Source organism: Mesocricetus auratus, unplaced genomic scaffold (genome assembly GCF_017639785.1).
Source record: "Mesocricetus auratus isolate SY011 unplaced genomic scaffold, BCM_Maur_2.0 Super-Scaffold_100040, whole genome shotgun sequence".
Taxonomy (NCBI): Eukaryota; Metazoa; Chordata; class Mammalia; order Rodentia; family Cricetidae; genus Mesocricetus; species Mesocricetus auratus.
This window is the reverse complement of record NW_024429217.1, coordinates 1,475,167-1,500,399: the sequence shown is the minus strand read 5'-3', so window position 1 is coordinate 1,500,399 and position 25,233 is coordinate 1,475,167. Positions and strand designations below refer to the sequence as shown.

Genomic DNA, 25,233 nt, shown 5'->3' with positions numbered 1-25,233 from the left:
AGCCCAGACACTCTCATTGCTCTATACCAATAAATTCCCTTCCCTGCTGGTAACTACAGGTCATTCTCACTCCACCCACTGTGTTGGATTGACAGAAGACCTGAGTTAATAAAGTTAATTTTATTATTTTTTTTTTTTGGTTTTTACGAGACAGGGTTTCTCTGTATTGTTTTGGAGGCTGTCGGTCCAGCCCAGCCTCGAACTCACAGAGATCCGCCTGCCTCTGCCTCCCGAGTGCTGGGAGAAACCTTTTGCATCAGAAAGTCGGCTCCTTGGTTGTCTATTTAGGGTCTCTCAAACTTGAAATAACAGTAACAAGTGAAAAAAGGAAATGACATTTTTTTCCCTGAGGTCCCAAATTTCCTATGTAAGTTTCTTTTACATTAGAGAATTATTTTTAAATTAATTTCTATGCTTCTAAGATGTTAGGGGAAATTTGTTTGTTATTTTAAAATTTTGAGAAATGGTATTATCCAAAGAAAAACAGAGTCACAATATGGCATCTCCTTTAACTTTGACTGAAATTAATACCTATGGTCATTTCTTATACAGTCTATCCATCTAATAAGGAATTCTGAAAATAAAACAGAACTGAAACACATTTTATTTTGTAAGAAAAGTAAATTTATTTTGGCTTATAGCTTGGAAGGTTATTTCCATCATGACTGGAACGGAGAAGAGGAACAGCAACGAGAACTGAGAGTTTGAGTGCTGTGTTCAGACCCCTTCTTCCTTTTTATTTGGTCTATGGACCAACTCATGGAATAGTGTCACCCACATTCAAGATAGCTCTTCCATCCTTAGTTAACCTGCTCCCACCCTCATAGGTGTGGCCATAGACTTGTCTCTTTGGTGACTCTAGATTTAGATTTATTTCAAGTTGACAATCAATATTAATTACACAATTTTTCAGTTTAGATTTTCCTTTGTTGTTGGTTTCAATGTCTCCTGTATACTCAGCCACTCTGAGAGGAAATCTGGACATATCATATATCAATACATAGCCTGAGGAATATTCCTAAACAAAGTTTCACACACTATAAAGTTAATTTTTTTCTTGCCCTTGCCCTTTCATTTTAGAAAAATCCAGAAGGATTGCCTTCCAAAATCTCATCCCTTTCCTAATACCCTGTTAGAGTGCATATAATCCATGCAGTGTAACGGTTAATTTGCTGTCCTTACCTCTATCACACTAGGGATGTTCCTTCCCTCGGGAAGAGAAGAAACAGAGCAGTCAACATTATTTTTCTATTCATCCTAAACACATCAAATAGTTTAATACATTTTTATAGTGTTCACACACACATATAAATACACACACATATATATATACATATATATATATATATATATATATATATATATATAGAGAGAGAGAGAGAGAGAGAGAGAGGGAGGGAGGGAGGGAGAGCGCTAAGGCTTATTAGGGCCAATAAGAGGTTTCTCTCAACATTTTCTTGACTACATTCAGTTATATTAAAATGGAAGAAGAAGTCTGGCACTTTTGGCAGAGAGAGTCCAATGGTGGAAGCAACAGCTGAGCAGTTGGCAAGTAACACCATAGACATCTGAAGAAGAATCAGATGAACAGTTGGAGAATAGTCAGGAAAGGAAGGACAGGAGACTGCAAGCAAGAGTGGAAATTTGGAGCTAAAGAAGGATAAAAGGACATAAGGTTCCAGAGAAGAAAAGTAAAGAACTTGAATGCCAGATGAGTTCCAGGGAGCTGTCAATTATTTAGGACCAAGAGTCTTAGAACTGTGGCACTCACTGGTATTAAGAGTTGTGAAATCTTGACTTCCTAAGCAGACCCATAAGATGTAATGCTTGTAGGGCTAAGGGTTCCTATCAACACTGTCTGTGTCTGCCCACTGCCTCACCTCACTGCTGCCAAAGACCTGCATTTCAAGAGATTTTATCTACTCATGATTTCTATCTAGACAGAGCAAATGCTGGTCAATGGCTAGCACCTATATCATCAGAATGAATAAATAAGAAAATTGAGTGTGCACAAATTACAGAATTGCTCACCTTCATGATAGTATTCATCATTACTATGAAATGTTCTGTTGCTCACATTCATATATACAGAATAAACAGTCCTATATTCTGGTTATCTTTTATATGTACCTCCTATATTCCATGGAGTGATTCTAGGCTTTGAAGAAAAATGTCCGAAAACTTCAGATCTTTGAACAAAGAACAGAAAAATGATTGCTTCTAACTGGCAATACAGTATAATCATGGATGCCCTATCATTAGTGCCAGACCTTAAATATCCATCAAACAATAACCAGTAAATAAATATTCCATAGGCAAACAAATGAAAACTACTGTGGGTATAGGTCATTATCAATAAATAATCTTTGCTGCTTAAAAAAGTACCTCTGTACCCGAAAGCACAATGACTATCTGTCTCCAAATAATCTCACTCGGGCACACAGCATGATATTAACGTTACTTTCTTTTTATTAAAGAAAAACTGAGTTGCTTTGAATAGTGTGCTGTGATGGCAATTCTCTACAAATTATTGTATTTACTTAATTGCAAAGAATTTTATCCCCATAATCATTAAATGAACAAGATCAGGAAAGAATAATTCTTAGAGTGAAAAATTAAAACTAATGATCAGTTCATTTCTGCACATATGTTATGAATAAAAAATAAAGGTGCTCTTACATACGTTATCTCAAAACTCAGAAGGCACAGAGAAAAGTGGTTCAGTTCAAACAAGGACTGCAGTCCTAATTCCCAGCATTCTACCTGCACTTGATGCAAACCCTTATTTGCAGTAAATCACTTGAAAAAAATAGACAATACTTACCTTCAAATATCACAAGATCAGAATGACATTTATGGTTATGAGAATACATTTTTGACAAGAAACAGAATTATACTGAAATTGATTTCATTAATGAGTAAATGGAAAGATGGAATTATTTTTTAAAATCACTATTATTTCACCTCTTCTAAAAAATGATTTGCCAAAATACTGGAATCCTTTAGCTGTAAGTGAATTAGCAGTAAGTGAAATAGTCAATGTTTCTTTCATGAAATAATACTGTGGTCTATGTTTATTAAGCCAGCTCCACTTACCTGTGAATAGCTTATAGAGAATGTGTTTTATTTTTTGGTTCATTCATGGTTATCACCAGCAAAATGCCTGGCACATGGAGACTGTCTTTCTTTCATAGCATTCATCCTCATTGTACAAATATTATCAATCTTTCCAGTTTACAGTTATGTCATATATAAGGATGTTAGAACCAATAGACATCCTCTCTCATTGGGCCTCTCATTACATTACCTTGTGACTACACTATCACAGAAGGACATAGAGCTACCTTAGGAGGTACAAAATATTAATTTCTACTTTTCTTGGGGGACTGTTTGAAGAAAATGAGGTGTTCAAAAAAACCAGCCAAGGGAAGTAAGTGTCTCCCTTCCCCACAAGATGAATTATAATGGATAAATGGGGAAGAAGATAGGATTGCCTAACAGGTAGTGAATAAGAGCAGGTAGTGAATGGAAAATAGCTGGAAAGCAAAAGTGAAGTGTACATAATTAATTAATCAACAATGAAAAAGATAGACTTGATAATGTTAAGTCCAGAATTAAGAACATCAACCAGATTATGTGATTAAAACAGGAATATATAAAAAATACTTGAGAACAAAAGAAAACCAAAATATATACATGCCTATGTTATATGTAGAAAATCATAAAATTTGCTCAATTCCTTAGCACAAATAGTATACCTTTCAGAATGATTTTCTATACAATATTTTTAAATAGCAAGAAACATTAGTAATCAAATTTTCAAATAATAAAAACTGTATGAGAATTATTCACCTACCCCTGACTTTCCATTAGCCTTACTACTAAGTGATTTTAGGTCACCACTGGTGTCCAGCACAGAGACAGTCCTCCAGCCCCTTTACTGACATTTCAGCATTTTCCCAATCATTATTTAATCCACTCTGCATATGCTCTTCACAAACCATAAATTCCAATGACTATCATTGTCTTCAATATGAAGCCCAAACTCAGGAACTCAGCACTCATGTGACCCACTTTGACATATTCTTATCTCCTGAAGCTCTTCCTCCATTATGAGACTTCTAAAAAATACTCAATACTCTCCTATGTTTATAGGCTGCTGAACATGTTGGATTTGCATTACATTTATTTTGCTTAAATAGAGGTCTGTTATACTGCCTACCCTGCTAAACTAATTATATGTTTTCCTTCATCTTATCTACTTTATATCTAAATTCTGCCAGATGCTTTTGGGGGCCTTTCTTGTTTGAGACAGATTTATCTATGTATTAAGCTTCCAAATTGCATGATATGCATTGGGATCTTAACATGTATCACACAGGGTTTTGTGGTTTTTCCACTCCATCAAACAAATCTAACCTACTTGAAGATATGAAGGGTTTTTGTCTATTTGTTACTTTTTTCTTCCTTCATTTTAGGAGAAAAATCTTCTCTGAATCTTCCTTTGTTGCTGGACACTGAACATGCAGAAATGATAAGGGCAGAAATGGTTTTGGTCTTTTTTAAATCTATGTGACATATAGCCTAGTAATTCTATATATCACTCAACAGGCAGGAGTATTACAATAAGAAAAGATGATAAGAGAGGGGAAGGGAGATGGCTCAGAGGGTAAAGATGCAAATGCCACCAAGCCTGAAAGCATGAACTTGATCCCTTCGTCTAAGCTCCACATACATACCTTGACACATGTGCAAAAATGCAGATACACACAAAAATAAACATAGTAACATAGTAATACTTAAAACAATAAATCAACAAATTAAATTAACAAAGCTAAAGGATGAATAAGAATTCACCAAGGTGCTGGGAAGTAGACCTAGACCGTCAGTAGGTCCAAGATCTAACACTAATGCACAAACTGACTTAGTGAAGCCCATTTTACAAGAAGAGATACCTTGCCCAGCCTAGAAACAGGGGTGTGGTTTTGGAGAGGTGCCTTGGTCCTGCCTTAATGAGATGGTGGAACAGACTTAGTATACTTCCTAGGGAAGTCCTTACCCTCTCTATGGAGAAGATGGGAGGAGAGGACAGGGGGGAAGTGGGAGGAGAGGAGGGAGAACTGTGATTGGAATATAAAAAATAAATTTAAAAAAATGTAAAAAAAAATGTAACTACATACTCTGGAACAAATGAAAGTTTATAGCTCCAAGAAGAGAAAGTAACAGGAAAGTTTTTGAGAAACTAAATGAAAAACACTCTTTGTCTGTGATAACATTTTAATGAACAGATAAAAAACAGTCAATAAATAGTCAAATAATTAGTTGTGCATAGCTGACAATGAGTCCATGTATACCAAACATCACATATGATGTATGTAGTAGTAGATATAAACTCATGTATTTATGTATGTATTGCTTTTCATACCCTTCAATGATCTTTGGAATCTCTTTTTAATCAAGACAATTAAATTATGCGACTACTGACTTATCTCGTGGGAGTACTTTTAGTTGACAAATTCTTATTTGTTTTTTTTAATAGCCACCAATGTTGAGCAATGAACAGACACAGGGAAGCATGTTTAAAACCGGCCAGTCTTCAGGATGCTTTACTGGCCACGTGTTAGATGACTAAGTGCTCATCACATTCCCAACCCTCCTCCAGCACTGTGGCAGGCTGTTGTGGAAGACAGCAAACCAGGAATGCAACCACAGCATGGTATGAATTTTAAAAACCTGACATAAATGCTGTTTAAAAAGTGTGTTTCAGGAAACCTCATGCATTACAATATAAGGTAACTCAATCATGCATTATTTTGTGATGACATCTGCTACATTATGAACACATGGCAGTATCTTATGGACTTTGGGGCTACCCTACTGATAAGTATTCTCATTATTTACATACTGATTGAATAAGGAAGGTGATTGCAGTGCAAATACATAGATTCTGGGTTCTATTCCTAACTGGCATTGTTCAGATTGTGAGCTATGATGGTAGTATTCAAAAACCATAATTTCCATGGATGGAGGTACTCTCAGAGGACTTCCTCAGAGATTTTAATCACTGTTAATGTCTCTTTGATTGTTATGAATTTGAAAATTGCTAAACTGTTATTCCCTTCCCCGATTAAAGGGGCCAATGAAATCTGGAGAGCCATGTCATGGCCATCTTCTCCGCACCCCAGGCTCCCAATTTGCTCAGGAGTTCAAGTCCTTTTTCCTTTCTCTGTGGGACCATGTGTGATGTATGTCACTCTTAGGGTATTTTGTTTCCTAGCTTCTCTGGAGGTGTGCATTGTAGTCCGGTAATCTTTTATTCTATGTCTAATATCCATGTGTGAGTGAGTACATACCATATTTGCCCTTTTTTGACTGGGTTACCTCACTCAGGATGTTGTCTTCATCCATTTGCCTGTGAATTTCAAGATTCCAATTTTTTCCACTGAGTAATACTTCATTGTGTAAATATACCATATTTTATTTATCCATTTTTCAATTGAGGGGCATTTAGATCGCTTTCAGGTTCTTGCTATTACAAATAATGCTTTTATTAACATAGTTGTAGAGAAGTATATGTTGTATGAATGTTCATCCTTTGAGTATATATCCAAGAATGGAACTGCTGGATCTAGAGGTAGAGTGATTCCCAATTTCCAGAGGAACGGCCATACTGATTTCCAAAGTAGCTGTACAAGTTTGCACTACCACCAGCAATAGAGGAGTGTTCCCATTTCTCCACATCCTCTCCTGCATAAACTGTCACTGGTGTTTTGATTTTGGCTATTCTGACAGGTGCAAGATTAAATCTCAGAGTTGTTTTCATTTGCATTTTCCTGATGGGTAAAGATGTTGAAAGCTTTTTAAAGTGTCTTTCAGCCATTTTGTATTCCTCTATTGAGACTTCTCTATTTACTTCTGAACCCCAGTATTTAATTAGATTATTTGGTGTTTTAATGACTAGCATCTTGAGTTCATTGCATATTTTGGAACTGAGCCTTCTGTAAGATGTGTGGCTGGTGAAGATTTTCCCATTCTGTGGACTGCAATTTTGTGTTTCTGACTATGCCCTTTGAAATCCAGAAGCATCTCAGTTTCACAAGGTCCCATTTATTAATTGTCGATCTCAGTGTCATGTGCTACTAGTATTATATTCAGGAAGTAGTCTCCTGTAACAATCTGTTCAAGGGTACATCCCACTTTCTTTTCTAAGAGGTTCATTGTTACTACATCTATGTTGAGGTCTTTGATCCATTAGGACTTAAGTTTTCTTCATGGCAATAAATATGGATCTATCTACAGTCTTCTACATGCCAGGAACATTTTTTTAAGATGCTTTGATTTTATATTGTCTAATTTCAGCTTCTTTATAAAAAATCAGGTGTTCATAGATGTGTGTTTTAGTATCCCTGTCCTCAACTCAATTCCATTGTCTACTGTCTGTTTTTGTGCCAATGCCAAGCTATTTGCTTAACTATAGCTGTATAGTAATGCTTCAAGTCAGGGATGGTGGTGCCCCTGGAAGTTCCTTTATTGTACAGGGTTGCTTTTGCTTTCCTGGGTCTTTTGGTTTTTTTCCATATAAAACTAACTATTATTCTTTCAATGTCTGTAAGAATTATGATTGGGATTGCATTAAATCCGTGGATTGCTTTCTGTGAGACTGCAATTTTTACTATGTTGACCTTACCTATCCATGAGCATAAGAAATCATTGCATTTTCTGCATCTTCTTTAATTTACTTCTTTAAAACTCAAAGTTCTTGTTATACATGTCTTTTTCTTCTTTGGTTAGTGTTACCCCAAGATATTTTATGGTGTTTGTGGCTATTGGAAATGATGTTGTTACTCTGAATTCTTTCTCAGCCCATTGATAGTCTGTATATACTAGGGCTACTGGTATTTTTGATTTAATCTTGTATCCTTCTACTTTGGTGATGGTGATTTTCAGCTATAGGAGTTCTCTGGAATATTTTTTGTCAATTATGTAAACTATCATATCATCTGCAAATGTGAAAGTTTGATTTCTTTTTCAGTTTGTATCCCTTGGTCCCCTTTTGTTGTCTTCTAGCTAGAACTTGAAGTGATTTTGGAGGAATCTCATTGACTTTCACTCCATTTGGTTTGATGTTGGCTGTCAGTTTGTTGTGTACTGCTTTTACTATGTTTAGGTATGTGGTTGATTTTAGAGAAGGTTCGATGTGGCACTGTGAAGAAGGTATATTCTTTCGTGTTTGGATGGAATGTATTATAGAAGTCTGTTGAACCCAATTGGATCATAACTTCTGTTAGTTCTTTTATTTGTTAAGTTTCTCTCTGGTGTTCCTGCTAGTGGGTGAGAGTGGTGTGTTGAAGTCTCCCACGACAACTGTGTGAGGTTTCATATGAGTTTTGAGTTTTAGTAATGTTTCTTTTATGAATGTGGATGCCTTTGTATTTGGGGCATAGATGTTCAGAACTGAGATTTCATCTTGGTGGATATCTCCTGTGATGACTATGAAATAACCTCCTTTGTCTCTTTTGATTGATTTTAGTTTCAAGTCTAATTTGTTAGATATATCAGGGTGGATACACCAGCTTGTTTCTTGGTTCTGTTTGATTGGGAAATCTTTCTCAACACTTAACTCTGATGTACTGTCTGTCTTTGAAGTTGAGGTGTGTTTCTGTTATGTAGCATAATGATGGATTCTATCTTCGTATCCACTCTGTTAGCCTGTGTATTTTTATAGGCAAGTTAAGACCATTAATATTGAGGGACATTAATGACATTAGTCACCAGTGTGGCTGGACTGGCCCCAGCAAACACATACACAGTCACTCAGGCTGCGGTGCTGGCTCCTCCTAAGGCAGAACCACAAGAGAATGGTGACCACAGAGAAGTCAAAGTGAAAGTAGAGCCTGTCCCTGCAATTAGCCCAGCCATACTAGGCGCTGTTAGCTGAATCATCCAGACATCACAGGCTACCCCTGTTCAAACAGTGACCATAGTACAACAGGCACCTTTAGGTCAACACCAGCTTCCAATAAAAACTGTAACGCAAAATGGAACTCATGTGGTACCAACACTTACAGCAGTGCACAGCCAGGTGAGCAATGCTGCGAGTCCTCTCCATATGTTGGCAACCCATGCATCAGCATCAGCATCCCTGCCTACAAAGCGCCAGAATGGTGACCAGGCAGAGCAGCCAGAGGTCAAGCGAATTAAAGCCGAAGATGGCGAGAGCATTGTCATTGCTCTGAGTGTGGATGCGCCACCAGCAGCTATGAGAGAGAAAGGGATCCAGAACTAGCTGCTGGGAGACCTTTTCTTCAGACATCAACTTTGTGGTGCCAAAAGGAGATGCTGCCTCTTACTGAAGCAGGGAGCGCATCCTCAGTGGGTAAAGGGACCTGTGGTTGGACTTCACCTCTTAGCACTGAAAACACGGACCCAGGTGGCCTTAAAACTCCTTAAAGACAAGTTACTCTTGAACAGACCCACAACAGCAATCCTGGTTCCAGAGGTGGTGTCTTCTACAGAGCACTCGCTGGGCTGTAGGCTCAGCTTTTACTACAAGCAAGAAGTCCAGGTCACAAAGGACTGAGTCTCTTGTGCAGATGCAGCACCTGCTGCAAGTGGATTTCTCCGGCTTTCGTTTGGGGGACAGAGCCACAGCCACCTGCTGCCCTCATAGGACCTGCTGGCTGCGACTGAGAGACAACACAGTATTTCATTGTCCACACGTAGAATTAGAGTACTTGGAGATGCCCTTTCATTACTAAATAATGGGGTCTTTTACATTTCATATCACTCTATTTCTACTCTGGAAATTTGAGATTCATTTGGGGGAAAGAACGTCATTCTGTTTGTTTCTATGGTTTGTTTGCAGCCCATGGGATGATTTGCTCTAGTCTTTCTTGCCTGTGTTTGGTTGACACTCCCTTAGGATACCTACTTACTTGTCCATTTTCTGTTCAGAGCAGTTACCTGATGAATTGACCTACCCTATAGAGGGTAGGTGGACTGCATGGATCCATGAGGTCAGGGGCATCGGGACAAGGGACCCCGAGAGCCTTCTGGCCTCTGGGCTGCATGTACCTGCTCTTGTGGGTTTTGTTGTCTGTTTCTTTATGTTGACTTTGTATTTCCCACGCTAGTAAAACGAGTCTCCTACATATTGTGTATGCTTAAACAACAGATCCCTTCTTCCCTCCCTTGGGAAACAGATCCAGGTTTTTGTCACACCTTTTCAGACCAAGGTCATAGATTCCTCCCAGAACCTGGGGAGTCTTAGGGGTCAGCTCTGATTTCTGGCATCTGACTGGTTATCTGCATGACACACTCACAGCAAGAGCTGTCGAAGAGATGTTGCTAGTTAACTTGAGGGTCTGGAGTAAGACCCAGTAGCCAAGTATCAAGCATCCAGGCCATTTTCTGATTCTCAAGAGGTTTTTCTGGCTTTTCAAAATGAAGTCCCTCACTAAGTCTGACTTATGTCATATAGTAAGTAAAATTCAGAGGGAAGGGTGAGGAGAGGTGGGAGGCCAGCAGCCCAGCCCACACTCGGATCACCGCTCACCTTTCCAGAGCATTCTGGACTTAGAGCTGAGCAGCAGGCAGAGGGCGTTAGCCTCATTGTGAGTTTTTTTTAATGTCATCATCATAATGTTATTTATTTAAACGTAGTTATTTTAGGATTTAATTTTTTTAAGAGGGGGGGAAACCCTGTATTTTCCTGGTAGAATGAAATGGCTCAGAATGGTATATTTAGGAAATCTAAAACATTATTTACATAAAGACCACATATGATAAGTCTGTTCTAAGTATTGCTTCATCCACAGTATGGAGCTGTCACAATGTTACTGCAAAGATGATGCATGTTGAGGTTATGGAGTTACTACACACAAGATGGATTTATATAACTCAGCCATTTAAACAATAAAGGTGAGACATCATATGAGTGAGGAAAAAAAAGAATGTCTCCATAGACTAGCTGTGTTACATCATTTGTGACAACTGCACCAAATCTGCCTCCTCTCTTCAGTGACATCCTGAAATTCCCTCAAAACAGCTCATGTGCCCTCTTTTGCTTTCTAGTCTCATCTTTTTAGGAATTAATCCAAATGCATTAAAAGCAACACCAAGGAACCTCCTTAAATTAAAATAGATAAACCAGGGAAATAATAGAAAAAACCTGGGTCCATGTGATTTGAATGATATTCCACGTAACGACTCAACAAGAAGTCAGAGAATATTAGAAAATCTGTTTTAGATAAGGTAGCTTTCCTGGGTACATAGTCTTTTGTGTATATATATCTTTGCTTGTGAAACATCTTTCTGTGTGTTTCTTCCTACTAGAGTATACTTTTAAACTATATCATTATCCTATTTGATTTACTTACCTTGTACAATATGTAGTTTTCATTCACAATTTCCTTTATAAGATGCTAAGCTAACTTCTGGAGGACATGAGTTCAGTTTCCAACATCCATGTTGGAAAGCTCACAATGGCCTGTAACTCTGGTTCTGTAGATATCCAGAGTACCTGTACTAGCATGCACATGGGCATACATACAGACACACACAAAAATATCAATACACATTATTAAAAATAATGAAAATAAATCTTATTTTTAAATATGTTGAACTAAATAAAGAAGTAATCTATGGCAGTGAAAGTGAGCATGTAAGGCACATGTAGGAAACTAGACTCATGCACATGGTCACTTTACTCTCCTAAATGAGGCCATTTGAAGAATAGCTAAAGTGAGATACACACAGAGCACCTGTTCATAAGCGTTATGATGTCAAAATGGTTTGCCCATGGCCATGCCAGAGGAACAGCAAGTGGCAATGGACATTCAAGGTGTCAGCCCACCAGGAGTTAACTCTCTGATGGGTTAATTTCAGTTAGGCAAGCCTGCGACCACAGACCGGGAATGTCATTTGCTTCTGCTGTGCCTTTCCATGTTTGCTGCTTCAATCTTTCTCTGACATATGGCATGGTGTGAGTGGATATTGGGAGACCTGCATTGCCTGTGATATAGTAAGCATATCTCATGGAGATATCCCCTTCTACTGGGCATTTTTATGTGTGGAATATCAAGAAGATGATTCTTCCCTAAACTGTGCAGTCTAATGGATAACAATAATGTTAACATACACAGAGTTTTGATGAACAAAAATAAATAACAGGGACTGTTACACAGCTATGGCCTATGAGTTCACTCAAGAAGCTGCATAGATGCTATCTCAAGGAAAATAAGAGTCTCCAGGATCCAGGCTGGCTCTAATTCTCTTAATGATGAAAGACACAAGCACTGAAAAAGCTGAAACAAAGTTTTAAAATCCCTTCATGTTAAATCAAATGTTCTGAAAATAGATTTGAAATGAAAAACCCCAGAAAGAAATCTCAAGTTCACAAGGACCAATAGCTGAGGTGAAAAATATAAAGCAACCCACTTGTTCCTGCCTCATGTATTGTCCTTGCTAGGATTGGTTCATGGCTAAAGGTGATTATTTCCTTATAACCATTTCTTACTTAACATCCTGATACTAAAAAAAAAAATTGGTGAGTTGATACGTACACTAAAGATGTAAAGCAGAGCTGACTAATTCTCATTTGGAAAAGTTTATATTTCTGTATCTTAAAGATTCCTTAAAATATTACATTTTAAGATAAGTAATAAAATGATTGGCCTTTTATTTTTTAACTGCAAAAGGCAGCCTGTCAGTAAAAGACATGACTGAGAAGAATAGGTTGCTTGCCTAAACAGCTAATTTATAACTAGTTGCTTGGGTATGAAGGTTTGTGGGTTCTTGGGATAATTTGGTTTTTACCTGTGATACGTAAAATGTTTAATTATGTAAGGGATATGGGAAACATGCTATTTTTTTTTACTTCTTTTTTATTTGTGGGGACCAGACCTTGAACAGAGACCCACTTCCCCTTCGGCCTGGGAGCAGGCAGCTGTGAGATAATGTTTACTGAAAACAATTCAGTGCTATAAAGCTCTTAATAGGGCTCAGATAAGGGCTCACTCACTGAAACACCATGACTTTGACACCCCCTATGGCTAGATGCTTCTTCCTGTTCCCCCTGCTGTTTCTCCCCAATTCTGGGGCTGGAGATTAAACCACCAGCCAGGAGGGTGAGAAGTCTGGGAAGAATTGTATGTAGATGGATGGCAGAAGTCCTTAAAAAGGGAAGCGTTTTTTTTTCTTGGGAGTCTCCCTCCTAAGCTGACTTGGGAAGCATAAAGTTTTCTTAAAGCAACCGACTGGTCTCTGTGTCATCTATTCCCGACCACCTCACTACATTCTCCGATGCAGGCTGCACAGCAGGTGCGACATTTATTCATTGTAACCATTCACTTGACAAATAGAATGTAACCACATTGTAATTCCTAGGTTGTCTGAAAAACTTTTATGGGGAGTATTATCTTGATGGGATATGTCCTTTGGTAGGCTGTAAATATATGTTTCTCTTACTGGTTGAAGAATAAAGCTGTTTTCCCCTATGGACAGGCAGGGTCTAGCCAGGCAGTAAATATAGGTGGGTCTACCAGATTAGGACAATTTTGGGAAGAGACTTGCAGGGAGATACCATCTAGCTGCAGAAGTAGTAACATGATGGAACATTATGGGTAAGCCACAGCCTTGTGGTAATATATAGTTTAATAGAAATGGGTTAATAATTAAGAGAGATATAGCCAATAAGAAGCCTCAGCCATTGGCCAGTCTATAATTAGCATAAATCTCGGTGTGTTTATTTGGAACTAAATTGCTACAGGTGGAACAGAAACCTCCATTAGCATTACTTCTGAAAAAAAAAAGTATACAATAGAAAGACCATGAGAAGAAGACAGAGAATAAAAGAGGAAACACTCAAGGGAGAATGTGAGTGTCTTTTCCCCTTAAATCCCTGATTTCTTTTTAGTCCTGTGCTTTATGGAGGCTGCCCACCTAAGCAGCAATAGTGGTTATACTGGAGCATACAGCTGAGTTTGTCAGTATCACACCATGACAGACTTCCCAAATAGACCACATGAGAAGCTTGAGACATGCACAAATACAACAAAACTCATTTTTTAATTGAGTAAGTGGGAGACAATAGAAACCTGAATTCTTCAGCTACTAAGAGAAACAAACTGGAGTCTAAGTACATGAGCTGAAATAGTTATTATGAATTATTCTACTTTTGCAAAATAGTTTTATTCATTTTCATTTTCTGTGTCTCTTTCAGAAATATGTAAACCTATACAGATTTTTCATTGTTAAATATACAGTGTTCAAAATCAACACAAATGCTCTGTTTTCAGCTTTTTCATTTGGTGTAATGTGTAAAAAAGCTAGGAGTGTTTGTAGCTGTCAGCTTTCAGGTGATTCTTGTTCAGATGACTTCAGATGAAGTGGAAGCCGGCCCAAGCTCCTGCCTCTACCGTGGCATTATGAATCCAAACACAGCTGGTTTGGAGAGAAAGAGTTTAACTATAAAGCTTAACTTCCTTGCCTAAGACAGTAATTCTGGAAAGATCAACTAGGACTTAACTTCCTACTCTGCCCTACCCACTCATCTCAAACTCTCAAAGGGAAAGGCTCTAGCAAGGCCAGTTCACGTGCGTGCGTGTGGTGGTGATTGTCATGAGAAAAAGGATGACTCATTCAGCAGAGCTCAGAGCCATTAGTGAGTGGCCAGTCTTAGGCCTTGAAACTTAATAAGGTTTGCCTGATTGGATCATTGTTCCTGAGTTTTGACTTTCTGAGTGTAAATTTCCATCTCAACATCTGTTTTCCAGGGAACTATAAGTGTACCATTACAAACATTCCCTGGGCTAAACTACATCTGTGTAGAATTCTCATTTAAACATCTGTTTGACATTCTCCAAAGCTGATGTATCTCCTACTAATTGACCACTCATTACCATTGAGATGCTTTTGGTTGTCAATACTTTGTAAACAGAAAGAGCATTCAACAAATATCAGACCATTATTTGAAATTTCTTCATTGAGTTATTTCTTTAAAAATACTGCAAGCATAGGTATAGTTATAGAAAGGTTTTCTAGATTATTGTATGAAAAACAAAAATACAATAGTAAGATATACCAATTCGGACAGATTGTTTTCAGTATGACTACATGCTTGAGCTAAGACTCAGAATAGGATGTTTGTGAGGGCCACAGAGAAAAAAAAAGAATGGTTTATAACTAATACTTAAAAGGCAAAGAATCTAGACAATGCAAAAATGTGACTGGTTACAGATATAAACTCTTTAAATTCTTACTTAAACCTTCACAAACAAGATTAAGGTAGTGGCAACTATGTTAGTACATTATGCGTACATTAGATCCTTTCACAGAGCTTAGAAAACAAAGGATCAAAATCCACAATTAAGGAGGAACAAAGTAAAAGAATAGCCTATAAGAACATTTGGAATCAATCAAAAAACAATAGTCCAAGTGTGATGGTTAATATTGTCAACTAATTAGGATCTGGCATACCCTAGGAAACAAAACACTAGGCATGGCCATGAAGGAATTTCTAGGCTGCTTTGACTGTGGTAGGGAGACCCACACTAACCATAGCAGGCACATTTCTATCACCAGGATTGCTGGACTGAATAAAAAACATAAAGGGAGCTGAGCACAGATGTTTACCACTCTTTGCCCTCTAAGTGTGATTACAATGTGTTACACTGTGACCATCTTAAGTTTCATAATAGAGTGTGAGTCAAAATAAACCTTTGTTTCTTTAAGCTGATTTTGTCATAGGAACAAAAAAATGCAACAAATAACCTAAATTATTAGTGGTTTCACCAAGATCCACAACATAAACTTATGGGCAGGAATTCTGGAGATGAAGAGATGTCTATGAAAAAATACAAGCCCTTACATGTGGTGACAAGTGAGAAAGGAATGGGGATATGAGGCTGCATATGTTAACTTTCTGTTTGAGAAGAGGTAAAATACATTCCTGGTTCTCATTTCCCACCAGACATCACAAGAAACATTTGTGGATCAAACACTAGTCTATGTGGCACCTCATGCATGCTCTACTCTGTCACTTACTTTTCCCTATTTTGGAATGATTTGGAGGTTACTAAGAGGGAGATAATATTGAGGGAAATATTAAAAGCAAAAGCAAAGGAAGGGAGCATACAGTGCCACTTAGTTTAATAATATATGTAGGATTGGGGCTGGCTGACCTGAAAAAATGTAAAAAAATAAATTAAATAAAATAAAAAGTACACTAGTTTGGAGATCTTGTTCCCGTAATTTTTTGTTATTATTCCCACATTCCCACAGCACTCTTTAATTCTTAAAAAAGAGAGAGAGAGACAGAAAAGAAAAAGAAAGCAAAGGGTTGTGTGATGAAGGATTTTGGAAGCTTGGACAGCAAATAGAATGGCATTATCCAAAAGGTCAGCTGACTCTAACACTCTCAGGAAAAAGACATTACAGATGTGAGTAGCCTGAATTCACACTCATTGATGCAACGGTGTTCTTTACAAAATACTTCTTTAGTGTGAAACAGGAAAAGTCACAGTTAAAAGTGAAAATCATCAGATGTCATGGCTTACACATTAAACCCCACCCACTTGGGAAGCTGAGCCAGGAGGGTTACCCCAAGTTCAAGAACACATGGTGAGTTCCAGGCCAGCTTGAGCTACATACAGAGGCGCTTTTCTAGTGCATTGAAAAAACAAGCTGATTTTTTTCATCTCAGCTGTCTACCAGCCTTGCCAGAATATAATTATTTCCTATCTAGTTTCCAAGAAGATGTCAAAGGGCAACATAGTTTGTTTTTCCAACCCAATAACACTCCAACAGTTAATTTAATTTTTTTCTACTGCCTCGTAACTCTGGAAAGTTCATTATACCATTTAAATAAAAATTTAATTCCCAAGTTCAAGATCACAAGGTTCATAGGAATCATGGAATTAGGGGGAGGGGAGGTGGAAGTGTAAAATGACATAATTGTTTAGGAGAGCAAGTTTTAAGTATAAGGAGAATTGACTAGAGCTCTGCTATTTCTATATAGTAACTAAGGTTTTAAAGAATTAAATAGGGCTGGAGCTGGCTCTGTGATTAGAGCATTCACTTAGCCTGATGGCTTGTTCTATGTGAAGATTCCACTTAGCTCACTGTACATATGGGGGTGCAAAACAGCCAACCACTCCTGCTGATGGCAGCACTGTGTAATGACTGATGGTTGCTATTTCGAATCCCAGGGAAGTGACCAAAAGCTCAGACAGAGGGGCATATGTCAGTGATTGATGAGGCTTCTGAATTAGGCAAAGTACTGGGGAAATCTAAAATTACCATAATATAATAGTAAAAGGATTTTTAAAAAGAAAATTATATGTGCCAATGTGGCTGTCTCTTACTGCATTATCAAGGAAGTAGGTAAGCTAAGCAATAGAAGTGTTTGGAAATCCTATTTTTATTATTTTTTCATCAGTACACTGTATTTTCCATGTAGATAAAAACATTTCTAAAACAGGGGAATTAATTGCCCAGTTTGGTAATGATTGCTGTGTGATACTAGATGACGAGAATAAGATAATGTTCACATGGAAAACCTTCAAAGTCTATGTCACAAAATCAGGTTATAAGTGAGAGAATAGAATGAGAACAAAAAATTCCACAGTATAATTTCTAATCTAGACACTGAATATAGAATGTGCTGTTTTATTGGCAGTATTAAGAAAACCAGGATGCAGCCAGGCGGTGGTGGTGCACGCCTTTAATCCCAGCACTCGGGAGGCAGAGGCCGGTGGATCTCTGTGAGTTTGAGGCCAGGCTGGACCGATAGCCTCCAAAATAATACAGAGAAACCCTGTCTCATAAAAACCAAAAAAAAAAAGAAAAAAGAAAACCAGGATGCTTCCAATTACAAGGTGAAACCACAAGGTCTTTATTGTACTTGTGTTTGACATACTACTTTAATTTAGTTCAGGATTTTTGTTGATATTTTAACTGGGGCTCCAACCTAGCAAAACCAAAAGCAATTTTTTAGGGACAGGTGATTCTTTAATTACAGTTTAACTTTTTTAAATAAATGTTATACGTTCTTTCCTTAACATAATTTATAACTTAGAGGGAAGTTGGAAAACAGGGAAATATTAAAATCCCAAATGATATCACCAATGTACATACACACAGACACAACACATGAAACACACCTCCCATTTGAGGGCAACAAGCATCACAACCCTTCATCCCTAATTATCTTGCTGTTTATTGATAGTAGATGATTAACTAATCCTCAGTCCATATTGAAATTTTGCTGATTAACTAAATAATTTCCCTTATAACTAATAATTCTCTAGCCCAATTATCAATTCAAGCATGGTAATTTTTTTTAATCTGCTCTTCTTTACTCTGTTGTCTCTGAAGTGGTATTAGCATGACAAACAAGACAGGCCTTGCCCTTCCCCCATTCCTTCTTCCTAGCTTAAAAACCATTAGCATACATTCTTAAAGCTAGTTAACAAGGTCTGCCCTTTTATCTGGCCACTTCCATGTCCTGAGACTGACTACCAAGCCCAGCTGTCAAAGTACTGAAGTCCAGCAATCTAAAGCCCCCTTTAGGACTACCCTAATTAGCATGCTCAATCAAAAAAACAAACAAACAAACAAACAAAAACCCTCATCCTAACACAGAATATCCCTGCTTCCCCTTATAAACTGTCATTTATTCTATCTAGAGGCAGGGTAAATATCCCTTCCCCCTGCCCTTTGCTTCTTTTGCCTAATCCCTTGACCTCTATCTCCTGTCTTTGTCTCTTATTCCCTGAATTTCACCCCTCTGTGGCAAATCTCCTTTGGTCTTGTGGTGTCTTGTGTTGATACTGATCCTTTCAGTCTCCTCTCTGTTTGACCATTTCCTTAACCTTTCAAATCCTGTCTCTTGATATCCTATCTTCCATTTGAAATCAGGAAAGTACTTACATAGCCACAATTATCATTGGCAAACAATTTTCGTATGGCTAGGAAATGCAACTCTTTAATAGGTGGTTGTCTATCATGTCTAGGACTGTGGTTTCAACCTCTAATATTGCCAAAAACAGGAAAACATACACTTACAGAAAAGATTCCTAATTGAAAGCAGTGGCCAAAGTAAAGCACTATGGTGGTAATAGAGGGCAATACTATATATGCACCAGATTTGGGAAATTGGTTTAATCTGTAAGACCCCGAATTTATAGAAATAAAATATAAGCTTAAACAGGGAAGGCACCCCACTAGAGAACTTGGGAAGTGAACAAAGGACCCCATCCCAGGAACCGGCTATACCACAGAATGGAATGTATGGTTTAGAGACCTTAATTGCAGAAGGGCTGTAAATCCACAAAAAGCCAATTATGGACTGCCATCTGTGAAGAACCGACCAGGGCATCAGAGATGGGCAGACAAGACTAGTGGGAAACAAGGAGATAACACTATTTACTTAGGGAGATATAATTAACTCATGCCAAGGTTTGAGGAATTTACAACATGTAGGTCAGGAAGACACCTACTTCCCCGGGACAGGAGTTTCGTACCCACTTCCCCCGTCACAAGATAGGGACCCCTCCCAAAAGCTTGTGGTTTTTGTCTTTAAAAGCTGATTGTAACTGAACCTCGGGGCCAATCGGTCTAAAAGCTGACCGAGAGGCCCATCTGCAGATGCCTAATTAAAGCCTCTTGCGGGTTGCATCAATTGGCGCGTGGACTCTTGATTCTTGGGGTGACGAATCCGGCTTGGGGACCCCTCCTCAATTCGGGGTACCCCAACAAATCAACGTAAATTGGATTTGTGATATGATACTATTATTTACATACAGACTGAGTAAAAAATGTAACAATGTTAAAAGACAGTGTATTCTTTCTTGAAACTGAAAAACTGTCCAAAGTCTTCTCTCAGTATCTGTTAGCTAAGTGATTTAGAATAAGTGGCATTGTTGACCTTAATTGTTTTTTCTGTAAATCAGAATATTAATATTTAGTTCCAAAATACAATAAGGCAGAAATTAATATCCACAAAAATCCCTTGCAAATAAGAAAGTACCTCATAATTCTGAGTCTGTGTGATTTGCTTAATGAAACAAAAATGATTCTCATTAGCATATGGACATTCCAATCCTTTCTACTCTTTTGTCTCAAGGTCCTTGACAGCCATCATTCTGATTAGCTTAATCATTATTTTGTGTTAATTCCAGCATCTTCGCCAATTTACATCTGTTTTTTGTCCCTATTCATAACTGATATCTAGAACAGAATTTGAAAACAGAAACTACTCAAAAACATTGCATTGGTGGAAACAGTCCTTCCAAAAGGGCAAACATTTCCCCACAGATGACACAGACTTTTGTAAGCTAATAATCCTTCCCATGCTTAACTTTAACTGTAAATTTCAGTGGAGGGCCCAAACCCTTTCCCAGTCCTCTGCTTTGGCAGTCATGACAGGCTGAAAAGACCAAGCAAGATGTAAGTAGGCTCCTGACTCAGCAGATGTTTTGAGGCCCTCAGCCTTGTCCAAAGTTACCCTAATTACTGGAAAGGAATTGCCAGATACCCTCCATGTGATATGGAACGAATCAGATGTTAGCTGGCAAGTTTTGGGTGTGCTTTACTGATAATAGTGGATTGAGGATGGCCTCCAGGCATAGCAACCTTTCTGCAGCTGTAACTAACCACTCAATTCAGGATAGGTTCCCCCAGACCTGAGGTGTACCAATCCTGAGACTGTTGCTATGCAACTAGCAGACTCCCAGGCACTCCCTCCTTTGCTATACCCCCAAAATATGCCCTGCCCTAATGTGGCTTGGGGTTCTTCCTATTCCACCTATTTTGGACTGAGGGACAACCCAAGTTACCTCACAATTAAAAAGACTTTTTGCTTTCGCATCGAATCTGGTCACTTGGGAATTCAGACTTTTGATACAATATCAGTGAACATTTAAATACTCAAATTTAGCAAATTGGAGTCTACTGATTAGTAAATTTCTATATAAAATATTAAGCTTAAATTTTGATACAATATCAGTGAACATTTAAATACTCAAATTTAGCAAATTGGAGTCTACTGATTAGTAAATTTCTATATAAAATATTAAGCTTAAATATGACACCAAATCAAAGCCTAATAATGAATTAAGAAGTACAGTTTTAAATGTTTGGTCAATTTTTGTGGCTACTTTTACAAAAGTGTGAGATGAGCAATCAGTAAAACAAGAAAGAAAAGACCTGTCCTTCACTTTCATTTATTAGTTCTGTGTATTTGTGTTGCATATGGCTATAAGCATATGAGCATAAATGCCTAGAGAGGCTAAGAGAAGTCAGTGAATCCCCTGGAAATAAAATTATAATATGGATGCTGGGAACCAAACTCAGATTCTCTAAAAAACAACATGCACTCTCAATCACTGAATCATTTCTCTAGCCTCAAGATTTTTTTAAATGAATGAAAAATATTCTGAAGTACAGAATTGTATAAAAGAATGAATGACATTTCGAATGCTGTCAAATATTGCAAAGAATTGAAAGCAAACAATGAACAGTTAAAAGATGACAGCAATTGGATACAGTCAGTCAAAATTTTCTGGAGACTCTGGGGTAACACACATATCTAATCAGGACCATTCTCTGGCCAAAATCCTTGAATTCTACTTGCAAAGATCCTAATCCAGGTCAGAGCTTGATGAAAGTTCAAGCAAGTAGAGACATCCTTTCCCCTTGGCAGGAACAAACTCTATCACCCACTTTATTTTTCTACTAGAGCGAACGTTTTTTTCTGGTGATTGATAGTGTTTATAAGTCTAGAAGTACAATGTGAAAGAAAAATTATTACCTGAGTCTCTCACATGGAAAACTGTCAGTGTTCCAGCATTTTATTAATATCATGTGACATTTCTTTTTCTGGTTTTGGTTTGAACAGCAACCATTGAAGGTCTCTGTGTGGTAATGAAGTAAAGTGAATAAAGTAAGGGATATGAGAAATATATAAATTAGGTACTTCTACACACACTCTTTAACTACCTATGAGCATCATCAAGAAGGCTTGGCAAAGATAGAAGAAGAAAAAGAAAGAAAGCAAGAAAGCAAACAAGAAAGAAAAAAAGAAGAGATGAGAAAGAGGCAGGAAGTGGAGGGGAGGGAAGACTATTCCAGAGTCCTTGTCATTGTTTGCATTCAGAAGCAGAACTGAAATCATGGAGAGAAACAGAAGTGAATAAGAGGAAAGAAGTGAGTGCAAGGCAACAAACCACTGGTACATATTAGACTAAAAGCAGAACATAGATTTCATTTCCAGACAGGAACAGTAAGTCGTATGTCCAGTTTCTCAACAGTACAAGTAGAGAGGATTCATCACCATTGCCAAGAGTAGGATTAGCCTTGGATGCCTACCAGAACCTTGGAGGGAACTTAGCTTTAAAAAAATACTGCTCAGCCAGGAGTTGGTAGCACACACCTTTAATCCCAGCACTCAGGAGGTAGAGGCAGGAGGATCTCTGTGAGTTCGAGGTCAGCCTGGATTACAGAGTGAGTGCCAGGATAGGCTCCAAAGCTACACATAGAAATCCTGTCTCAAAAAAACAATAAATAAATAAATAAATAAATAAACACTGCTCTTGACACAACTGTGGCCATAAGTTATTTTGCTAAGGTCCTTGGATGATCCCACCATAAAACAAAAAATAAAAAACAAAAATCCCTTGCAGTGTATGAGTTAAGATGATAAAGAGTTTGAAATAAAGATAATTATTAATTATATTATGATTCAAATAAATATTACAGGTATTAAGCAAGGACAAGAGAATATATTTATAACAACTAACATTTTAAAAAAATTAGCATTCTGTATTGGAATTTCCACTCTTTCTCTTTTCTTGTCTAACTTGCAATAATGGTCTATAGTGGCAATTATGTATTATTTAAATATTAGTTCTACAACTTTGCTTATAAAAATCATATATAGCAGGGTTGGAGCTATGAGCACTTGCTGCTCTTCTATAGGAAGATCTCCCAACTCATGAAAATGGCAAAATATGGAAAACAAAACTACATTATTTGGCTGAATTTTATTCTACTTAATTTTTTTTTAATTTTCAGATTTAAAATATGTAGGTGACTCAAAATGAAGTAATATAACAAAGAGCAACACAAATAGAAAAATAAGGAATGTACAAAAATCAGAGGCTGAGAAATTAATGATCAAAGCCACCAAATAAAAAGAACAAAGGTTTAGAAGGACAGTAGCATGTTCATTCAAGCTGATGCATTTTTAAAAAGCTTTTAAAAAAGAGTACCATGAAATTATATTATGACCTGGATATAATTTTTTAGAGAGGATGGCAAAAATAAAATGAGTTATATATATTACAGGTGATGTAACTATAAGCCCACATCATGTATTATGTAATTAGAAAAATATAAATTTCTTCTTAACTCAGAAAAAGGAAGTCCAAAAATCACTGTTGTTTCATAACAGAAGGTGAAACCAGTGAGTAGGGAGCAAGCTTTTCTCCCAGCTTCACTGGAGCTGCCTTTTGTGGGTTAGTTATAGGCCAGACAGGGGTTCTGGTCATTTTGCCAAGCATTAGCATCACATTCTTGTAGAAATTATTGATATAAAGCAGACATTCTGCATTTACCACATGCTAAGGTTATGAACCCAAGCAAACAGCCCTTTCCTATCTGGGATTTCATTTATTTTGTTTGCTATCAAACATGCATGCTAACTTTGAGGTTTTATTTCCATGTTAGGAACTTTTCAGATAGTAAGCACTGGTAATACGGTAGGAAAGCAAACAGCATGGAATAAGTCTGTAAATCTTATTCGTAAATTTAATGTTACACATTTTAGTAGAATTTAGGTTATTAATCACTGAGAACATAGATAGGTGATGATAGATGATAAACAGACAGACAGATAGACAGATAGATGATAAATAGCCACAGACTACTTGTGAGAATGTTATATTTTCAACACTAACAAGAGTCATTTTTGTCATGTTATTTCAAAGTAATGCTCAAATTTCTAAAATCTGTCATTTATCATTGTATAATACTGCTTAACTCAATTTGACAGACTTATTTTTATGAAATAAAAAAACAAGGTTCTAAATGGTTAGCACCATGGGAAACTCTTTCAGTACTAAAGCATGGTTTAAGCAGTTTCTAGACAAAGTCATAAAGTCTTGGGAAGGCACTCAGAATTACAAAACAGGAAAATAAAACTAATTATAGTTTGTAGTTTCGAAATTATAAAAATATAATGGAGGCAGTTTTTATTTATTAAGATTTTAAGGAAAAAGACACAAGCATGAGAACAGCTAAGCTTAAAATAACTTGAGCAGGACTATTTTCTAGGGACTATGGAAGACACCATCTTCAGCATTGGGCTGAGACCCAAGTGAGACTATGAGGAGTAACAACATTCATATTGCTGTGAGAAGGCAAATTGTACCTTCATTTGTTACATACTTCCATAGTTTCTTACAAGGTACATATAATCTAGTCACTCCAGTCACACCCCTGGGTATTTACGTAACTGCTCTGAAAACTATCTACATAAAAACTTACAAGTGAATCATTTATACCAGAGACATTAATATCTGTCCAAAATAAAGTCAAACATGGTGTTCTACAATAGAAATCTAGATAAGAAAAATGTTGGGCATACATCAATAACCTAGTATTGAGTGTGAGGGTGCCAGGCCTCTCACAGTTAGAATAAGATGTTATAGACAAGTAAAATATGAAGAGTTTAGAATGATCCTTGGGGTAATAGAGCAGAACTGGAGACAACATTTTTAAATCATATATTGAGCAATATACAAAAATAAAATGCATGTGAATTATCATGCTTACACACATTGCCTGATCTGACAGTTGAGAAATATTATAAAATTTAACATCCTACAAAACGAAAAAAGAATCTTGGTTTCTAGTGGCATTTTCCAACAAAAATAACAAAGGCTACTTGGAGAAATAGTTGATGATAAGGCTGGACAGAAAATATGCTAGATGAATCTGAAGCAGCTTGTAATGGTATATGATACAGATAGAAATAGAAGAGAGACAGAGATCAGAAAACAACTGTAAGAGCCGAACAGTCTTCTCTGAAACTCCACATCTTCAAAAACAAGAAGAAAAGTCTATGAATATACATCTATGGGATATAATGTGGTATCATAAGGAAACTCCTGTAATAATAAAACATCTCAGAAATTAAATCTAAAACAATCTGAATACGAACATTTGAATAAG

The 25,233-nt window shown here is 37.2% G+C and overlaps 1 protein-coding gene across 3 annotated transcripts in view; it reads right to left on the bottom strand.

Moving 5' to 3' along the window:
* Gucy1a2 (guanylate cyclase 1 soluble subunit alpha 2) overlaps nt 1-25,233 on the bottom strand; it is a 330,075-nt gene that overhangs the window by 251,556 nt on the left and 53,286 nt on the right. The gene's annotated exons all lie outside the window — the stretch shown is intronic.